Source organism: Dermacentor variabilis, chromosome 2 (assembly GCF_050947875.1).
Source record: "Dermacentor variabilis isolate Ectoservices chromosome 2, ASM5094787v1, whole genome shotgun sequence".
Classification (NCBI taxonomy): domain Eukaryota; kingdom Metazoa; phylum Arthropoda; class Arachnida; order Ixodida; family Ixodidae; genus Dermacentor; species Dermacentor variabilis.
The window spans coordinates 118,711,318-118,728,247 of NC_134569.1; the positions used below are offsets into that span (position 1 = coordinate 118,711,318).

At 48.7% G+C, this 16,930-nt stretch overlaps 1 protein-coding gene across 1 annotated transcript in view; it reads right to left on the reverse strand.

The window, feature by feature from the left end:
- Positions 1-16,601, reverse strand: part of LOC142570426 (uncharacterized) — a 100,693-nt gene extending 84,092 nt beyond the window's left edge. Inside the window, exon 1 of the mRNA XM_075678811.1 lies at positions 16,538-16,601. The gene's annotated coding sequence lies outside the window, so the exon portion shown is untranslated. The remainder of the gene's footprint in view (positions 1-16,537) is intronic.
- Positions 16,602-16,930: the final 329 nt, after the last annotated feature.

The following is a 16,930-nucleotide window of genomic DNA, read 5'->3' on the forward strand; positions in this document are numbered from 1 at the left end:
ATAACATTCCATTGAAAATCGTCAAAGAGAGATGGAGAGCATAGTGCCAGATCTAAGCAACTCATAGCGCCTGTGCTTGGGGAGTAGTAAGTTGCCGCACCGGTGTTTAAAAGGCATATGTTATTTGTTAGGATAAAATCTTCAAGCGTTTGACCCCTGGTGTCAGTTGTTTGACTACCCCACAACGTGTTATGTGAATTAAAATCACCGGCTAATAAAAATGGCTCGGGTAGCTGGTTTAAAATTAACTCTAGGTCTCTTACGGTAAAATGTAAATGCGGCGGAATGTATACTGAACAAATGGTGATGGTTTTGTGAGCTAAAACGGTGACAGCAACGACTTCTATGTGAGTGTTAATGGGAACTTCTCTGGCTGCTATACCACCTGGCAGGACAATGGCTACACCACCTGACAGCCGGTTCGCCTGAGTACGGTCGCGCCGTAAAACAGTGAAACCTTTCAAAATGCTTTTGTGTTTTTCGCCTAGGTTTGTTTCCTGTAAACACAGGGCGACAGGAGAGAAGTTTATTAATATGTCTTTAATGTCACCTAAGTTGTGTAAAAGCCCTCTACAATTCCAGTGGATAATAAAAGCCATTTTAAAATGGAAAGATAAGAAATGGCATTACGGAAAAATTAAGAGGTGTGGTATAGGTGACATGAATTAAATGGCTAATACAAATGAGCGATAACCTTTAGGTTAACGCTTTCTTATTTTGAGTTGTTATTGGGATTTTGTCCCTCTTACCGCGCTCGAGAGAGCGCTTATCCTTCGGTGTCAATGACACCGGAGTTTTTGTTTCGACCTCCATCGCTCTCTCTGAGGCGCTGGAGGACCGAGAGTTAGGCGCCGAGACACGTGCCTCGGGCCTTGGGGTTCGTTTGATTTTAGGGCCCTGCGGGGCTGGTGTCTGCAGGGCCGTCGAAGAGGGTGGAGCAGTACTGACTGCTTCCACCACGGGGGCGGGAGGAGTCACTACGGCACCACTGCGCGTGGGCTCGGAGGACTCCGGAGGCCTCTGTGACGCTGCCCCCGCCTGCATCACTTCGGCATAACTTCTTCGGGGAAGGTACGACAGTCTTTTTCTGGCTTCGAAGAACGAGATTTTTTCTTTAACAGTTAGCGCAATGACTTCTTTTTCTTTTTTCCAGCAAGGGCAGGACCGCCAATAAGCGGGGTGATCTCCCTTGCAGTTAACACAATGTGGCGAAGAAGTGCAATTCTCTGATTGGTGGTCGTTGGAGCTGCATTTAGCACAAGTTGTTTGTCCTCGGCATGCATGTGAAGCATGTCCAAATCTTTGGCACTTAAAACACCGTCTAGGATTTGGGATATACGGTCTCACATTGACTTTGACATAACCTGCATCGAGTGAAGTAGGCATTACGCTTGTTCCGAAGGTGAGTATAACATGTTTGGTGGGGATTTCTTGATCGTTTCTTCGGATTACTATTCTTTGTACTTTGGTGACATTTTGTTCCTGGAAGCCTTCCAGCAGTTCCTCGTCGCTTAAACCAATGAAGTCTTCTTCAGATATTACTCCCCTGCTTGTATTAAGTGTTCTGTGGGCTGAAACAGTCACTGTCGCTTCGCCAATACTGGTAAGTTCAGAGAGCTTATCTGCTTGTTCTTTGTTATTCAGTTCTAGGAGGAGGTCCCCGCTAGACATTTTGGATGCTTTGTATGTAGGTCCTATTTTGTCTTTCAGACACTTCGCTACCAGGAAAGGAGAGAGTTTCCTTACCGGAACGTTGCTTTCACTATGCACTACATAGTACTTTGGAAATGTTGGGGCGTTGCTTTGAAAGGAAAATTGAAATGGTACTTCGGTGCGGCATCTCTTCAGACGCCGATCATAAACAACAGAGGCTTGCGCTGCCATAGGAAAATGTGTATGTTCGGCAACAGCGCCGACCGCCCACCACGGAGCCCAACGAGGGGACGCGGCACAGCTTGTGTACAAGCCTGCACGACGCCAGCCGTACGCCATCACTATAACCCAATATGGTGTACCCAAGGTAGGATATCCACACAAGGTTAACCCTTGCCGCCGTAGAGAAAGGAAGTAAATGGAAAAGAGAAGAAGACAGGAAAGGTAAAAAAGTTAGAGATAAAGACGAAGGTTTGAGGAGAGAGAGATAGGAAGAGGCGACTACCGATTTCCCCCGGGTGGGTCAGTCCGGGGGTGCCGTCTACGTGAAGCAGAGGCCAAAGAGGTGTGTTGCCTCCGCCGGGGGGCCTTAAAGGTCCGATCACCCAGCATCGGCTCAACCTCCAGGATCCCCCTTTCCCCGGACACGGCTAAGCCGCGCACGACTACACGCGGGAGGGTCCAACCCTCGTGTGCTCGGGTCCGTGGTGTCGCAACACACCAAACGCCTGCTGACGCAGACGCCCCTGCGGGGTTTCCACAGAAAAAAGAATTGTTAACTTACATAAAACTGATTAATAAAATTATTTCATTTCCTGTATTCATCTTTGAAATGCATTTCTTTGCTATCCTGAGCTTCATAGCACCAAACCACTTTCGGGAGCAATGCATGCCACAGGAGCCGGCTGCAGGTATTATCACCCGTGAAGTGGCTCCGAAAGTTTTGAAGAAATCGGCATTCAACAGAGACATTGCGTGCACCATGCATACAACGTCCTCGGTGCGATGAGAATTCTTATTTGGGCTAGTTGGTTCATATTTGAAACTAACGCGGAAGAAGACAACGTGTAAGAACATATGTAGTTGACGCCCACAAATGTGTGTGGTCATCCCTGTTGCAATGCTCCTAAAATTAGAGTGACGAGCGAATCTGCAACTGTTCAGCCCTGCAATGTTCCTGCACTGAGACTGCCACTGAACCCCTCTGATAATGAGTGGCTCGTGTGTGGAACGCCCAGTTGCCGAATTTTTGTGTGCTTCGAATGCTTCTGGTACGACGCTCCGGCCCGCTGTTTTGAAGCACACGACATGACGAGAAAAAGTTCAGGCGATGCACACGAAGTGCAAACAAATGTATTGTTTCACAGTGAACAGCGATGCATTTACAGAAAAGAAAAAAAAAACGTTGTGAAAAAAGAATCGAGTGAAAGGACGTCAAGCACAAATAAAAGAGGAATAAAGACACCAACGTGGGGCGAATACAGATAGAAGAATGTGGTCGCCAATTTGTCGAATATCAGTGAACAGCGATCAGCCACCAAAGACGGCTTTCCAAATGCTGCAGATGTAATTCATCGCGAAGTAAAACAAATCTCTCTCTCTCTCTCTCTCTCTCGCACTCCACTAAAATTTTTTTTTGGAAAGCATCGCGTTCATTTAGTTCATAACTGCTCGTTCAAATTTGTAAGAGGCGCACGTACCTTTTGGTGAAAACGTAGCTTATAATATTACATAAAATATGTGCTACCTCGCTACACACGAGATGACGGCCGCCTCTTTCCGTTACTATATCGCTCTCTGCCCACGCGAGTAACTTGTGCTTCCTGGTGGCTGCGCTCTTCGGTGGCCTACCTTCTTCCAACAAGTTTCGTTTTCCGGCACGCCCACCAGCCTGCAGACGCTAAGGGAAAGTGCGGCCGGAAAGACAGGGAAAAGACCAGTCTGTTGCGGCGGTCGGGTGAGAGGTGTTGGTGATGCCCTATACGATCGCGGGTGGTCGTTAAGGTGCTTCGCGCGATCTGATCCTCTGCGCAAGACACGTTCTCAGGTGTAACAAATGGCGGTACGGAACAAGTTATGAAACTGTCTCCGCAACAGCCCAGTCCAACCACCGTCTCGTGCATACGGGATCATGTATTGCAACCGAAAGGAGCAATATAGGTAATAAACTTGAACAACCATGCTTTATCCTCCACATCGTGGAGCAGTGCAACATGACGGCAATGCCTTGGATGTTATAAGAACCTAATTGAAAGACTTATTATTTGGGCAACCGAGGGCGCGTTCACGCAGCCGTGACCGAGTGAGCAGTGGTTGTAATGGTTCGGCGTGCTGTTCGGTGGGTGTGCATGTGTTGCACTATTTGCGAGAAACCTGTATCCCATACAAGGAAGGACAGAGGAAAAAAAAAACTCATGAAATATTTTTTTAGCTTGCCTTCTCTCCCCACCTTTCAGTCTGCTAACACGCACGCACGGCACGAACATATTTCGTAAGGTCATCCTCAATGAATCAATTAGGCTAAATTTCTTGAAAATACTGTCGTATTCCCTGTGCGAGTGAGTCGGCACCAATTAGAACTCTAGACTCCGGGCAAATGTGCTCGTCGAGCGAGCGAGTTACACACAGTATGATTGTCGCCTCTCGAAAATTGTATTCCTCTCAACCGCAAAACGCGTTCCAAGTCACGAATGACATCCTGCACGGATCTTATGCGAGCAAGTCGTCGACTCGACGGGAGACAATAACATTCTTACGAGCCGCTTGTCCTGCGTGGATAAAAGACGACGACGGGTAGCAGGACCGTCTTGGCAACTTGCCTAGCCGAATCTGAACATAGCTCGTACGTAAACGTTGTCCGACTTCTTTCCCATTTCGTCGACCAGTCACAATACTAAGCGAGCACAGCGCAATCACCGCGTTGCAGCCGCTGGCAAACCTTGCTTTACTACTTGGCACTGCAGCTTCTCCGCTGAACACGACCGGACGCACACAAACACACCAGAAGTGCCGCGAGCGCTTCCCGTGTCCTGTACATAGCGAGTCAAAAATGGAGGTCAAATGGGTTTGCGTGGCTTCTTTCTGCTTCTTTCCAGCCCTCCGGCCTCTTTCTCGGGAGTCGGGAGGCGAGCGAGCGGTCGGTCGCCCGGCCGCCAAAAAAGATCGACAGGAGGGAAGTGCTGGTGCCCGACGCGTGCTGCGCCCGAAGCAGCCGCAACAGCAGGAGCGCGCGTACGTGTGTACTTTCGGCCCACAGCGCCCTTGCCACTACTGCCACTCCTCGCACGGGCAGCGCGCGCGTCCTTCAACCGTTGCTCATTTCGCCTATTTCGCTATAGTGCCTCCTTCCTCGGCGGGCGCAGCCAGCTGCCGCCGTATAAGCTAATACTAGAAAAAACAAAACAAAAAGCATTTGCGACTACCGCTCGTCGCTCGCAGCCGAGCCTGTCGCTCCTTTCCAAACGAAAGGAACATCGCTGCGGCGATGCCGGTCGCGAACAGCCGAGAGACGTCGAGCGAGTGCTCCGTGTTGTGTTGCTGCGTTCCGCGCTGTGTCGTTGACCCCCATCCAATGGCGGGAGAAAGTGTTCGGACGTGTTCTTCCTTCGTTGGGCCGCCTTGTTTGACTGAAGGATACGCTCTTTCTCTCGACGCTCGCTCTACGCGTTGGTTGCGCGGCGCAGGTTGACCCTAACCGAGTTTCTGTCTTCCCTCACCTGCCATGGCTTCCTCTCCCAAACACCCCCTCCTCCTAAAGAAAAAGAAAGAAAGAAAGGTGCCCCAGGAAGATGGGGCAAGGCCCTCCGTCTGTCGCGCGTCCCGGACGAAAGAGGCCTGCCTGTAAAGGCAGGATTGGGGCATCCGCGGATCGGGCGGCATCGCTCACAGTTCGGCTTCGCTGGGGGGGCTGATCACTTTCGGCTCGCCGCATAGCTCGTCGATCTTGCAAAATCGCGCGCAGATAGCGCAGTTGAGGACCCTGGTGGCCGAGGTGCGAGGTAGGTCGGCGAGCCGCGAGCAGTGTTGGTGATGGCTCGTGACATTGTCTTGTTCAACGCTATGCAAAGCCTACGTAAGCCTGGGAATAACTCGTGTTGTTTCCTCCTTCCGCGTTCGTTTTATGAACGCCTTGAAATCGCCGCTGGATATTTCGTCAAAATCCGACGTTATCTATTACGGCCTTCAGTGCGTCTAGCTAAGCACACTTGCAGGAAGCGCAGACGTTTCGCAGTCTTACATGGAGTATACATGCCATGGAAAATACCCGGGGCTAACGTTGCTGTTCACAAAACGTTTCAAGTGGATTCGCGACCCGGAATTATCCTCAGCATCTAATACGGTGTCAAGGTAAATGTGAACTATGTGGGCAGTGTTTTGCATGACTTTAGTTGGCAGTGGAACTGTACAAGAAAGCTGTACAAGGGCACATCCGATGTGTGCGCTCATAGACGTAACCATCATCATCATCATCATCATCATCATCATCCTAGTTACGCCCACTGCAGGGCAAAGGCCTCTCCTATACTTCTCCAACAACCCCGGTCGTGTACTAATTGTGGCCATGTCGTCCCTGCAAACTTCTTAATCTCATCCGCCCACCTAACTTTCTGCCGCCCCCTGCTACGCTTTCCTTCCCTTGGAATACAGTCCGCGACCCTTAATGACCATCGGTTATCTTCCCTCCTCATTACATGTCCTGCCCATGCCCCCATTTCTTTTTCTCGATTTCAACTAAGATGTCATTAACTCGCGTTTGTTCCCTCACCCAATCTGCTCTTTTCTTATCCCTTAACGTTACACCCATCATTCTTCTTTCCATAGCTCGTTGCGTCGTCCTCAATTTAAGTAGGACCCTTTTAGTAAGCCTCCAGGTTTCTGCCCCGTAGGTAAGTACTGGTATGACACAGCTATTATACATTTTTCTCTTGAGGGATAATGGCAACCGGCTGTTCATGATCTGAGAATGCCTGCCAAACGCACCCCAGCCCATTCTTATTCTTTTGATTATTTCAGTCTCATGATCCGGATCCGCGGTCACTACTTCTCGTAAGTAGATGTATTCCCTTACCACTTCCAGTGCCTCGCTACCTATTGTAAACTGCTGTTCTCTTCCGAGACTGTTAAACATTACTTTAGTTTTCTGTAGATTAATTTTTAGACAGAGCCTTCTGCTTTCCCTCTTCAGGTCAGTGAGCATGCATTACAATTGGTCCCCTGAGTTACTAAGCAAGGCAATATCATCAGCGAATCGCAAGTTACTAAGGTATTCTCCATTAACTCTTATCCCCAATTCTTCCCCATCCAGGTCTCTGAATAGCTCCTGTAAACACGATGTGAATATCACTGGAGAGATCGTATCTCCCTGCCTGACGCCTTTCTTTATTGGGATTTTGTTGCTTTCTTTATGGAGGAGTACAGTGGCTGTGGAGCCGCTATACATATCTTTCAGTATTTTTACGTACCGCTCGTCTACACCCTGATTCCGTAATGCCTCCATGACTGATGAGGTTTCGACAGAATCAAACGCTTTCTCGTAATCAATGAAAGCTATATATAAGGGTTGGTTACATTCCGCACATTTCTCTATCACCTGATTGATAGTGTGAATATGGTCTATTGTTGAGTAGCCTTTACGGAATCCTGCCTGGTCCTTTGCTTGACAGAAATGTAAGGTGTTCCTGCTTATATTTGCGATTACCTTAGTAAATAGTTTGTAGGCAACTGACAGTAAGCTGATCGGTCTATAATTTTTCGTCCCCTTTCTTATGGATTAGGATTATGTTAGCGTTCTTCCAAGATTCCGGTACTCTCGAGGTCATGAGGCATTGCGTATACAGGGTGGCCAGTTTCTCTAGAACAATCTGCCCACCATCCTTCAACAAATCTGCTGTTACCTGATCCTCCCCAGCTGCCTTCCCCCTTTGCATAGCTCCCAAGGCTTTCTTTACTTCTTCCTGCGTTACCTGTGGTATTTCAAATTCCTCTAGAGTGTTCTCTCTTCCATTATCGTCGTGGTTGCCACTGGTACTGTATAAATCTCTGTAGAACTCCTCAGCCACTTGAACTATCTCATCCATATTAGTAATGATATTGCCGGCTTTGTCTCTTAACGCATACATCTGATTCTTGCCAATTCCTAGTTTCTTCTTCTCTGCTTTTAGGCTTCCTCCGCTCCTGAGAGCATGTTCGATTCTATCCATATTATACTTCCCTATGTCTGCTGTCTTACGCTTGTTGATTAACTTCGAAAGTTCTGCCAGTTCTATTCTAGCTTTAGGGTTAGAGGCTTTCATACATTGGCGTTTCTTGATCAGATCTTTCATCTCCTGTGATAGTTTACTGGTATCCTGTCTAACGGAGTTACCACCGACTTCTATTGCACACTGCTTAATGATGCCCACAAGATTGTCGTTCATTGCTTCAACACTAAGGTCCTCTACACAGCCGTATACCTGTTCTGTAGCTTGATCTGGAATTCCTCTGTTTTCCCTCTTATCGCTAACTCATTGATCGGCTTCTTATGTACCAGTTTCTTCCGTTCCAGCATTAATGCACCAGCATTAACACTGACACTCTCCAGAAATGCATGGTGATGGAAAAAAAAACCGTCAATGTCGTTATATCTATCAACGGAGGCTTGTTTATACGAATACCCCTGCCACGAGACTATTTGCTTGCGCTTCTGAATTTTGAGTTTACCACCATGTATAACTTTACCACCATGTAAAAGAGAAAAAGAAAACGCGAAATTTCTCTCCAATGCTTACCTGCTCATGGCAGGATCACTGGAAATAATTACGCAGCGATCGCATCCCACAAACAAGAGCGAGGCGTTCCGACACTACACTCTAGGACAGACACTTCGAAGCAGCTTCGCAATCTGGCACGCGTAAGTATAGTGTGGAATGCCCCAAATATAAGGCGGACCAAACCTAAACGAACTAAGTGAACCATCGAGCTATCAAGCACCATTCGAGATTGGTAATTTGTGAGGAGTTTTATGCTATACACACACTTTTGATAGCATTGGCGTGCTTAACCCTTCGTCGCAGCTCCGGCTTACACCCGCACTTCACCTGTGTCGACTGTGATTACGACGCTTGTCATCACGAAGGCTAACACAACTCTAATTGGAATGGCTGACAGCGATGTATGTGATGTCTGCGGTTGCGAAAGCATAAGATCGAACATTTATTGCGCCACTGTCCTCGATTTGATTCACAGGGAAACTAACTCTTCGACGCCTTGCAAGGATCGGTCGATCGACCGCAGTCTGTGCAGGCGCTACTGGAAGGCCGTCGCTTTTGCTCGTCGCGGCCAACATGGCAGTGAAGACGATCTTGTGCTTTTTGAGCACGAGGGCCCGTGCGAACGTCTTTGACTGCGTGGCTCTGAACGCGCGCGTGCGTGCATTCACCACGTCGTCCCTTTCATCCATCTTCCTCTCGATGCGAAAACATCAAATGGCCCACTGAGCGAAAAAGCCATTGTCCGTCGTCGGGACAAGCGAAAAACGGCACCTAAATTGCCATTGGCTGCGACGCCACGTACGTGACGAGCGCGCCTCGACGGAGCAGAGGGGGCGAAAGGATACAGCTGGGGGGGGGGGGGTGTTCTGTAAGAGTTCACTTAGTAGACTGTCCATTCCGGCCACTGCTGATTGGATGCAGCTGTACGAGCGAGGAGGAGACGAGAGGCCCGGCCAATCAGCAGCGGCTTAGATGGACAGTCCACTAGGGAGACTCCTACAGAATACCTCCCCTGCTGCCGCAATAGCGCGCCAGTTGTTGCGTGAGGGGAGAGGGCATCGCCGCGACGCCACGTCAGCTTCGCTCTCATTTTCGGAAGCCTGTGTTATTCGCGCGTTCCTTGCCCGCGCACGCTCACCCCTGCGTTCAAACTTCACTTCGGTATGGCCAAATGAAAACGCGCCAAACCGCCGGGCGTCTGAACGCGCTCGCTTGCCCTCGAGTTCATAACTCGAAGGACCGCTCAGCGGCGTTCAATCTGACATTATTGCTTTCGCATTCATAAATCATAAGAAGTGCTCCTGTTCGCTCCCCTCGCCTTTCTTCCCTGCAGGGTAGATTAGGAAATCTGGGCCCGCATTCACGAAATAACTTTTTCTTTTTCTTTTCTTTTTTAATCCCTGCAGAAAAATGAGAGACGGCGGACGACCAATGGGAAAGGACAGTTACGAAAAACTTTTTGAATACGTGCCCACGCCCTGATCTGATTAACATTCCTCCCTACTCCCTTTCTTCCTTTCCATCTCTCTCTCTCTCTTTCTCTCTGGATTTGAGCGCCCCTAGAATACGCGCATCGAAGGGATAAGCGAGTTCACAACACGCGTTATCTCTGTTTTACCCGAACTGTGTTTCAACCATCTATATGAGCTCTAAAGGCGGTTACACTGATTCAAAAGACGTTCACTGCATCGCATTTCTTGGGCATTTTTGCGACTCTACCGCTGCATTGCCTCGGCATAGTGCGGGGATGGTGGCAGCACTCGCAGACTCGGTACGATCGACGTTCCCGGACTTTATGTGCAACAGTTACTTCCAAAATGACGCTGTTTGCATGCGGGTTCTGTTCATGCTGCCAGCCGCCACCACTGGGTTTGTTTGAATCACAGCTTTGTTGCACGGGCACCCCATGTCCGGCTCTTCATCACCATATTCGGTCAGTGTTTTCCTCTATTCATCATATCCTTCGTCTGGTTTAAAAAGTCCAAATAATACGCCCGAAGGTGGCTGTCACGTGAGCTTGTCTTTACAATAATCCTTACTTCGCGCAAAAGCGACGTCATGAAAGCATGGTTATCCGCTATGTTGGGTCAACATACATACATACATACATACATACATACATACATACATACATACATACATACATACATACATACATACATACATACATACATACATACATACACACACATACATACATACATACATACATACATACATACATACATACATACATACATACATACATACATACATACATACATACATACATACATACATACATACATACATACATACATACATACATACATACATACATACATACATACATACATACATACATACATACATACATACATACATACATACATACATACATACATACATACATACATTGACATCAACAGGACCGCACAAATACACGGCAAAAAGGGGAGCGGAAGCAAGGCCGCCACAGTACATACCCCACATCCACAGAAATGCGAGGCATTTAGAATCTGTTATCTGAAGATGAGTGCCACTTTCCTTTCTTTTACTTCAAAACTAAGAAGTTAACTGAGCAAGTTTGTAGCACAATTGTCTTCACCGTGACAAGTAACATGTGGCGTGTTATTGTCGCTCTGTCCTTGTCTATACTTGTCGAGCTAAAGTTTCTCTTGTTTACTTTTAGATAAACAAAACAGGGCGCATATGCTCACCACACTTCGCTACGCACTTGCGCAACCAAATGGGCCTATAGCGCTGTGGGAACAAAGACCACACACACACACACATACATGTACATATATGTTGAAAAAGGAGGCGAGGTCTGGCACGCCGACCGGCTTGTCTGTCAGATTTGTATTTGGGGGCGCGTCGTTTCACCTTCTTCCGGTTTACATTCGAGGTCACCCCCCTTCGCCATGTGTGAACACGGAGCAGCAGCAGCAGCAGAAGCGGCGGCGGCGGCCCGCTTCCTCCCCGCGTTGTGAAACGTGAGCATCAAACCGTGACAGCCGAAGAACGCCGAGAGTGAATATGCGCGCGCCTATAGGCCACGACCACGCGTGCGGCGGGTTTCTGACCAGATATACGCTATGCATAAAAAGAAATGGAGGGGAAAGGGCTGTGGCCTCGTTGCTGGCAATAGGCGAGGTGGTAGCAGTGGTACCACAGAAAGAAGTATTATAAGTGGGCATCGGCCGCGTCGAGCAGATCGCAGGGAAAGGTGCCTGTCCAGAGGCGGTGGTTATTTGGAACAGCGGCCGTACCGCGTGTCCTCCTCCTCTCCTAGCTTTCCTTTCGCTTCTGGTGCGTGCCTCTGTTGAGTGTCTTTCGCTGTGCGTATGTGTTTGTGTGCGTTCTGGTTGTTACCGCTGTCGCCATGGCTTCCCGGCGTGCGGGGTCCGCTTTCGCGTTCTCTGGGAAACATTCTTCCTTCGCGTGTGCGGTTGAAGACCGTCACGGATGAGCAGCGAAGGCGGCCGCTGAAGCTCGCGGTGCGGCATGGATGCGCCGAATCTGTTCGTTTTCTCTCCTGTTTTGTTTATTTTCAATGTTTCTCGAGTTAAGCTCTTCGGCCGCAGAGGCCGCATCGAGGGAATCCGGAGAGTGGCCTCACCGCAGAGGGTCACGTAGTGTCGAGCTGTAGACGCGTCCATGCTTGTTCTTACTTAATATAAGTTCCTGGCTGCGGTGTTGCGCTGAAAAGTTTTGTCGTGGCTTTGAAGTTGCCTTGGTTGAATTAATAATTATCTGAGGGCTTCAACCAAACGATCACACAGTGGGCCTATGGCTCCACGGATTCACCTTGACCACCTGAGGATTAAGTTACGAGGTCGTCAATTTTACTGCGATAAGCAGTCATGAGCGATGAATCAGGCAATCTCTGACGCAACGTGCCCGAACGCTTGAAAAGCGCTTGGGCACGTTGAGCGAACGATTAGTAGGACTTCAATCGGGAACCATACGGCTGTGATCAGACACGTTATACCTGTATACTCCTCAACCGCGTTTCATTGCCCCAAAGAAATAGTTGTTTTATAACATTACTCTCCTTTTTTTTCGCACGTTCTTAACAGGTCACAATAAAGGTATAGAATTATTAGGTGTGAAGTCATTTCTCTCGGGATTGGGATTAAACCAGGAAATTGCCGACGGGCCTGCCGAGCAAGAAACATTGTGCTTCGTCGTCTTTTCCCATCCGGCCACCGCTTGCCCATGTTCACGTGACTAGAAAGACGCGCCACACATGGGCGTCACTTGGGGCACCAATCAGGCAATATGAGGCTTCTGCAAATCATTGTTAGGCCACTGCGCTTATTCGTATGTAAAATCGGCCCTCAGCTTTACGTCACCACTATACACAACTCACTTTACACAACTGTTGTATAACATCCCATGCATCTTGCATATAGTTCACAAAAGACGGGCTGGGAGCGGCTATATTCTGAAGTTCTAATATCGGCTAAAAATAATTTGAAATCACCTAAAAAGAATCTATATATGGTTATTTTATTGAGATAAGCAGTTATGAGATACGGCTCTGTAACGGCACGTATCAGACCGATCGCACACGTTGGCAACGTGAATATTGTAAAAGAAATACTTTGCTTTGATTTTGCTCTTTATTCATTTATCTGCTAGCGCAGTTATAACTCATGGCTGAAGAGTCGATGCGATTTTTATGCGTTTTTATGCGTGTACTATATACTGTGTGTGTGTGTGTGTGTGTGTGTGTGTGTGTGTGTGTGTGTGTGTGTGTGTGCGTGTGCGTGTGCGTGTGCGTGTGTGTGTGTGTGTGTGTGTGTGTGTGTGTGTGTGTGTGTGTGTGTGTGTGTGTGTGTGCGTGCGTGCGTGCGTGCGTGCGGAAGAGGCATGCAGGACGTGGTGTGTCGATCAAGTGAGCTCCACAGGAGCAGTTTGCAATGCGGTGAACGCAGTTTAAAGGAACACTAAAGGTTCATATTAAGTCAAATTACCTGCAGGACACGGATTTGGCCTCCACATGGTGACCTTAGCAGTGACTGTGTAGTTGTGAGGTCTGTGTCTGATTTATGTGATTTATGTATTTTAAGTGTCGCTACGGTGGAGTAATTGCCGGCAGCAACTGCAAGGCTAATCCCCACCAGTAGCCTACAACCACTCAACTCAACTCAACTCAACGTGCACAGTTGAAATACCATCCCAGAAACCTCGAAACGCTTGTTTCATGCTTGTTTCATGCGAAAAAGAGACTTCTTTTAAGAGAAAATGCGTTCCGAAGCGTCCGCGTACCTCTAGCGCAGTTCAAATCGCCCGCCGTCCAATCGAGGAGTGGTGACGTCAAGGTCTCATAGGGACGTTGCGCCGTCAGTGAGTAGAACGGCGCCCGCAGACAGCGCTACGGCTTTTCTGCGCAAAACGCAAACGCGCGGCCAGAAACAGAGCCAAGGCACAGCCGACAGCAGCGCGAAAGCGGAACTATGGTGGCTAGCGGAAGGCAAAACGCGCGACGATAAACTGGTTCTTTATTTGATGACGCCAACTTTGACGCTCATTGCAATGGACGACCCTGACACCGACAAATTATCTCGGGATGCTGGGCTCGACTTCAGCAATTTAAGCACTGATGAACGTGACCTGCTGCTGAGGGCTCGCGCTGCCGGCGTCGTTGCGTACTATACTACGACGGCAACTGTATGTCATGGCTGTACAAATTCACACATTTGTAGCTCTTCCTTCGTGAAAACAAAATGCTGCACTCTCCGCCCCGTCTTCGACCTGCAGTTCTTGCGCTTCGGAGAATGCAGACAAGACCGACGGAACAGCGCTACGGGAAAGCATTGCTTTGAAAGGCACTCCACACGACTCAAGTAAGTCGGCGTTGAACTCGATGCTCTGGACGAAATTGCAGTGAGCACACAGTGCGATTTTTCGGCTCTTTGCCAACGCGCTGTGGAAGAGGTACGGCACTTAACCACTTCGAACGGAGAGGTTCACTCGTTGGCACACAGTGATAAGTAACGTTGGATTCGCCACTGCAACTGCCCTTGGACAACTTCCGCAGACCATTCATGCATCCCACGGCATCACATGGACTAGACATTCTCGCTGCTTGTTCCAAATGCAAGTTTCGCGAGCCAGCGGAACCAGCGCAGCAGGACGTGATAACGAAACAACTGAAACTCCAAGGCACTCGCGGCGCAGAGTCGAGCGAAAGCGAAGCCTTTCGACCACCCATACTACTCAAGGGTAACGTCAAAATGTTATTTCTTCTTAGAATCGAACAGAAGTAGACAAGTAGCATTTTCTTCCGTCTTACAACATAATGAAATGATCTTTTTAATACGAGTAGTTGAGTACTAGTGACATAAATTATGATGAGGAGTGCTTTCGTCATTGGGCTAGTACTGGAATGTCGCTGGGGAGTCTCAAATCGTGTCACGCATTTACCTCAATTTCTCGGTTACTAAAGCTCTGTTCGCGATTATATTGACGCCTCAGACGTTCTATAGCATTGCTTTATCACTTTAACTTGACTTCCTAGTAACCTTTAGTGCCCCTTTAAATTATAGATCCGGGCCCTAAGGGAGGAGCGACGCAATGCTACCTCATTTCTCTCGCAGTTACGGCTAAATCGCCACTGAATTTTATTCTTCATAGAAATATCGATAAGAGAGTATCATCCGAAAAACAATGCTAGCAATCGCTCCGGCTTCCTCGGTCGTCTTCTGTGCTGTGCTGCTACTCGTTGGCCGCGGCCTGACGTACGGCGTATATCAGATGACCGAGCTAGCTGTAGCAAGTGCCATGACGTCACAATGTCCCACTCGCGAAGTGACCACATCCTGCCTCACGAAGTCGCGACACGTACACCTCGTGAGACACGAAAGAGACGGTGGTGCGAAGAAAAGCTATTATCCTAAATTATTTAGGGCGTTCTGACGCTTGCCAGTGCAATATAAATGGAGGTCCAAGACATTCATCTATAGCAAAAAAAGAAAAAAGAACAAGAAGAAAGAAATAAAGAAAGGGAGAAAGAAAACGAGAACAGAGAAGGTCTAAAGTGTCATTTCTGTACGTCTTTAAGGAAGTGTCTATGTAAAAGCGAAGTATAAGTCTTCAGGCTCCTTCGTGCCAAATTTAGACTAGTATGAGCGCACCCGAGATATGGAGACAGTGAACGTTGCTGATTATGGCATCCGGCGCGGTCCTGCACGGCATCCGGGACACTTCGCCGTCACTTTGCGTCATCAAAGGATCGTCTGTGACGTGTCATGCGAAGGGGTGTCAACCGCTGCGGGTTCCATGAACGGTCGACGAAATCTGCGCAAGCAGAACGGCTGCCGAATACCAATAAGTGTCGCTGCCTGATAGCAGGAAAAAAAAAAGGAAGAAAAAGCGAAAGCAATCAAGCACGCTAAGAAAAGAAAGTAACGCAGCAGCTCCTTCGAAAAGATAACTCTACAAAAAGCAACCAACAGGTGCCACCGGCACGCCGGGTTTTCTTCCCCTCCCCCTTTTTTTCCTGTCTTTCGATTTGCGAAATCTTGTGAAATCAAGCCTATCGCGGCCAATCGTACAAACAGGCTGATCGACACCGCGCAAGGACTTGTGTGCATTTGCAGCACAGCAGGCGTATACGCGCGAGGATTCGTGGTTCACACTCTGGCACCATTGGCGAGTATGGTGTCTAGACTTTCCTATACAGCAAAGTTTGATCAGAGAGCGAGAGAGAGAGAGGATGAAGAGGAATAGATTGAGTGAGGGCAATAACTTCGAGTGCGCGTGTCGCAGATACGCGACGCGTGCGCGACGAGCCATGATTGCGTCGACCCGTTGGTGACAAAAAATTCCACGAAGCCGACAGCGGCGCGTGAGCAAGTCGCGCGATAGCGCCGAGTTTGCCGCGCCTAGTCTCTCGCACGGCGTCGCGCTGCAGTAACAGTGACCCACAACACAGAAACACGCCTACACACACACACACACACACACACACACACACACACACACACACACACACACACACACACACACACACACACACATATATATATATATATATATACGTGTGTGTATGTGTGTACGTTACAAGGTTAAAACAGGCGCAGCGGCCGCGTTGCGTCCTTGCGGCGCGCTTCGGCGTCGAACGCGTAAATGACGAGAAAGCTTACGTGGCGGCGACGTGACGCAACGCGTTGTTTTCCCGGAGTTTGGAACGTGTGGTGGCGGCGGTGGTGTGAGAGATGACTGCCGCAGGCTTGGGGGTACCCGCCGAGACGAGAGTCTCAATCAGGAAACGCGACAATTTAACGCGGCACGGCGCCAGACGAGTTAAAGCGTTGCTCCGGCGATGGGTGATAAACAGCGCAGCATGAATATATCGTGCTGCATGCGGGTGCGAGATAGGCAGACGTCTTCTAACGATATTGTTTTCGCCGAACGCGCGAAATGTTTTCTTGTGGCTAAATGCTAACCGGAATCTTATGTATCTTCTTTCCTTGCTGGAAAACCGTGCGGCGTTCAGCCGTACTGAGAATGCAACGGCATGCGCCTTTTCAAAAGGA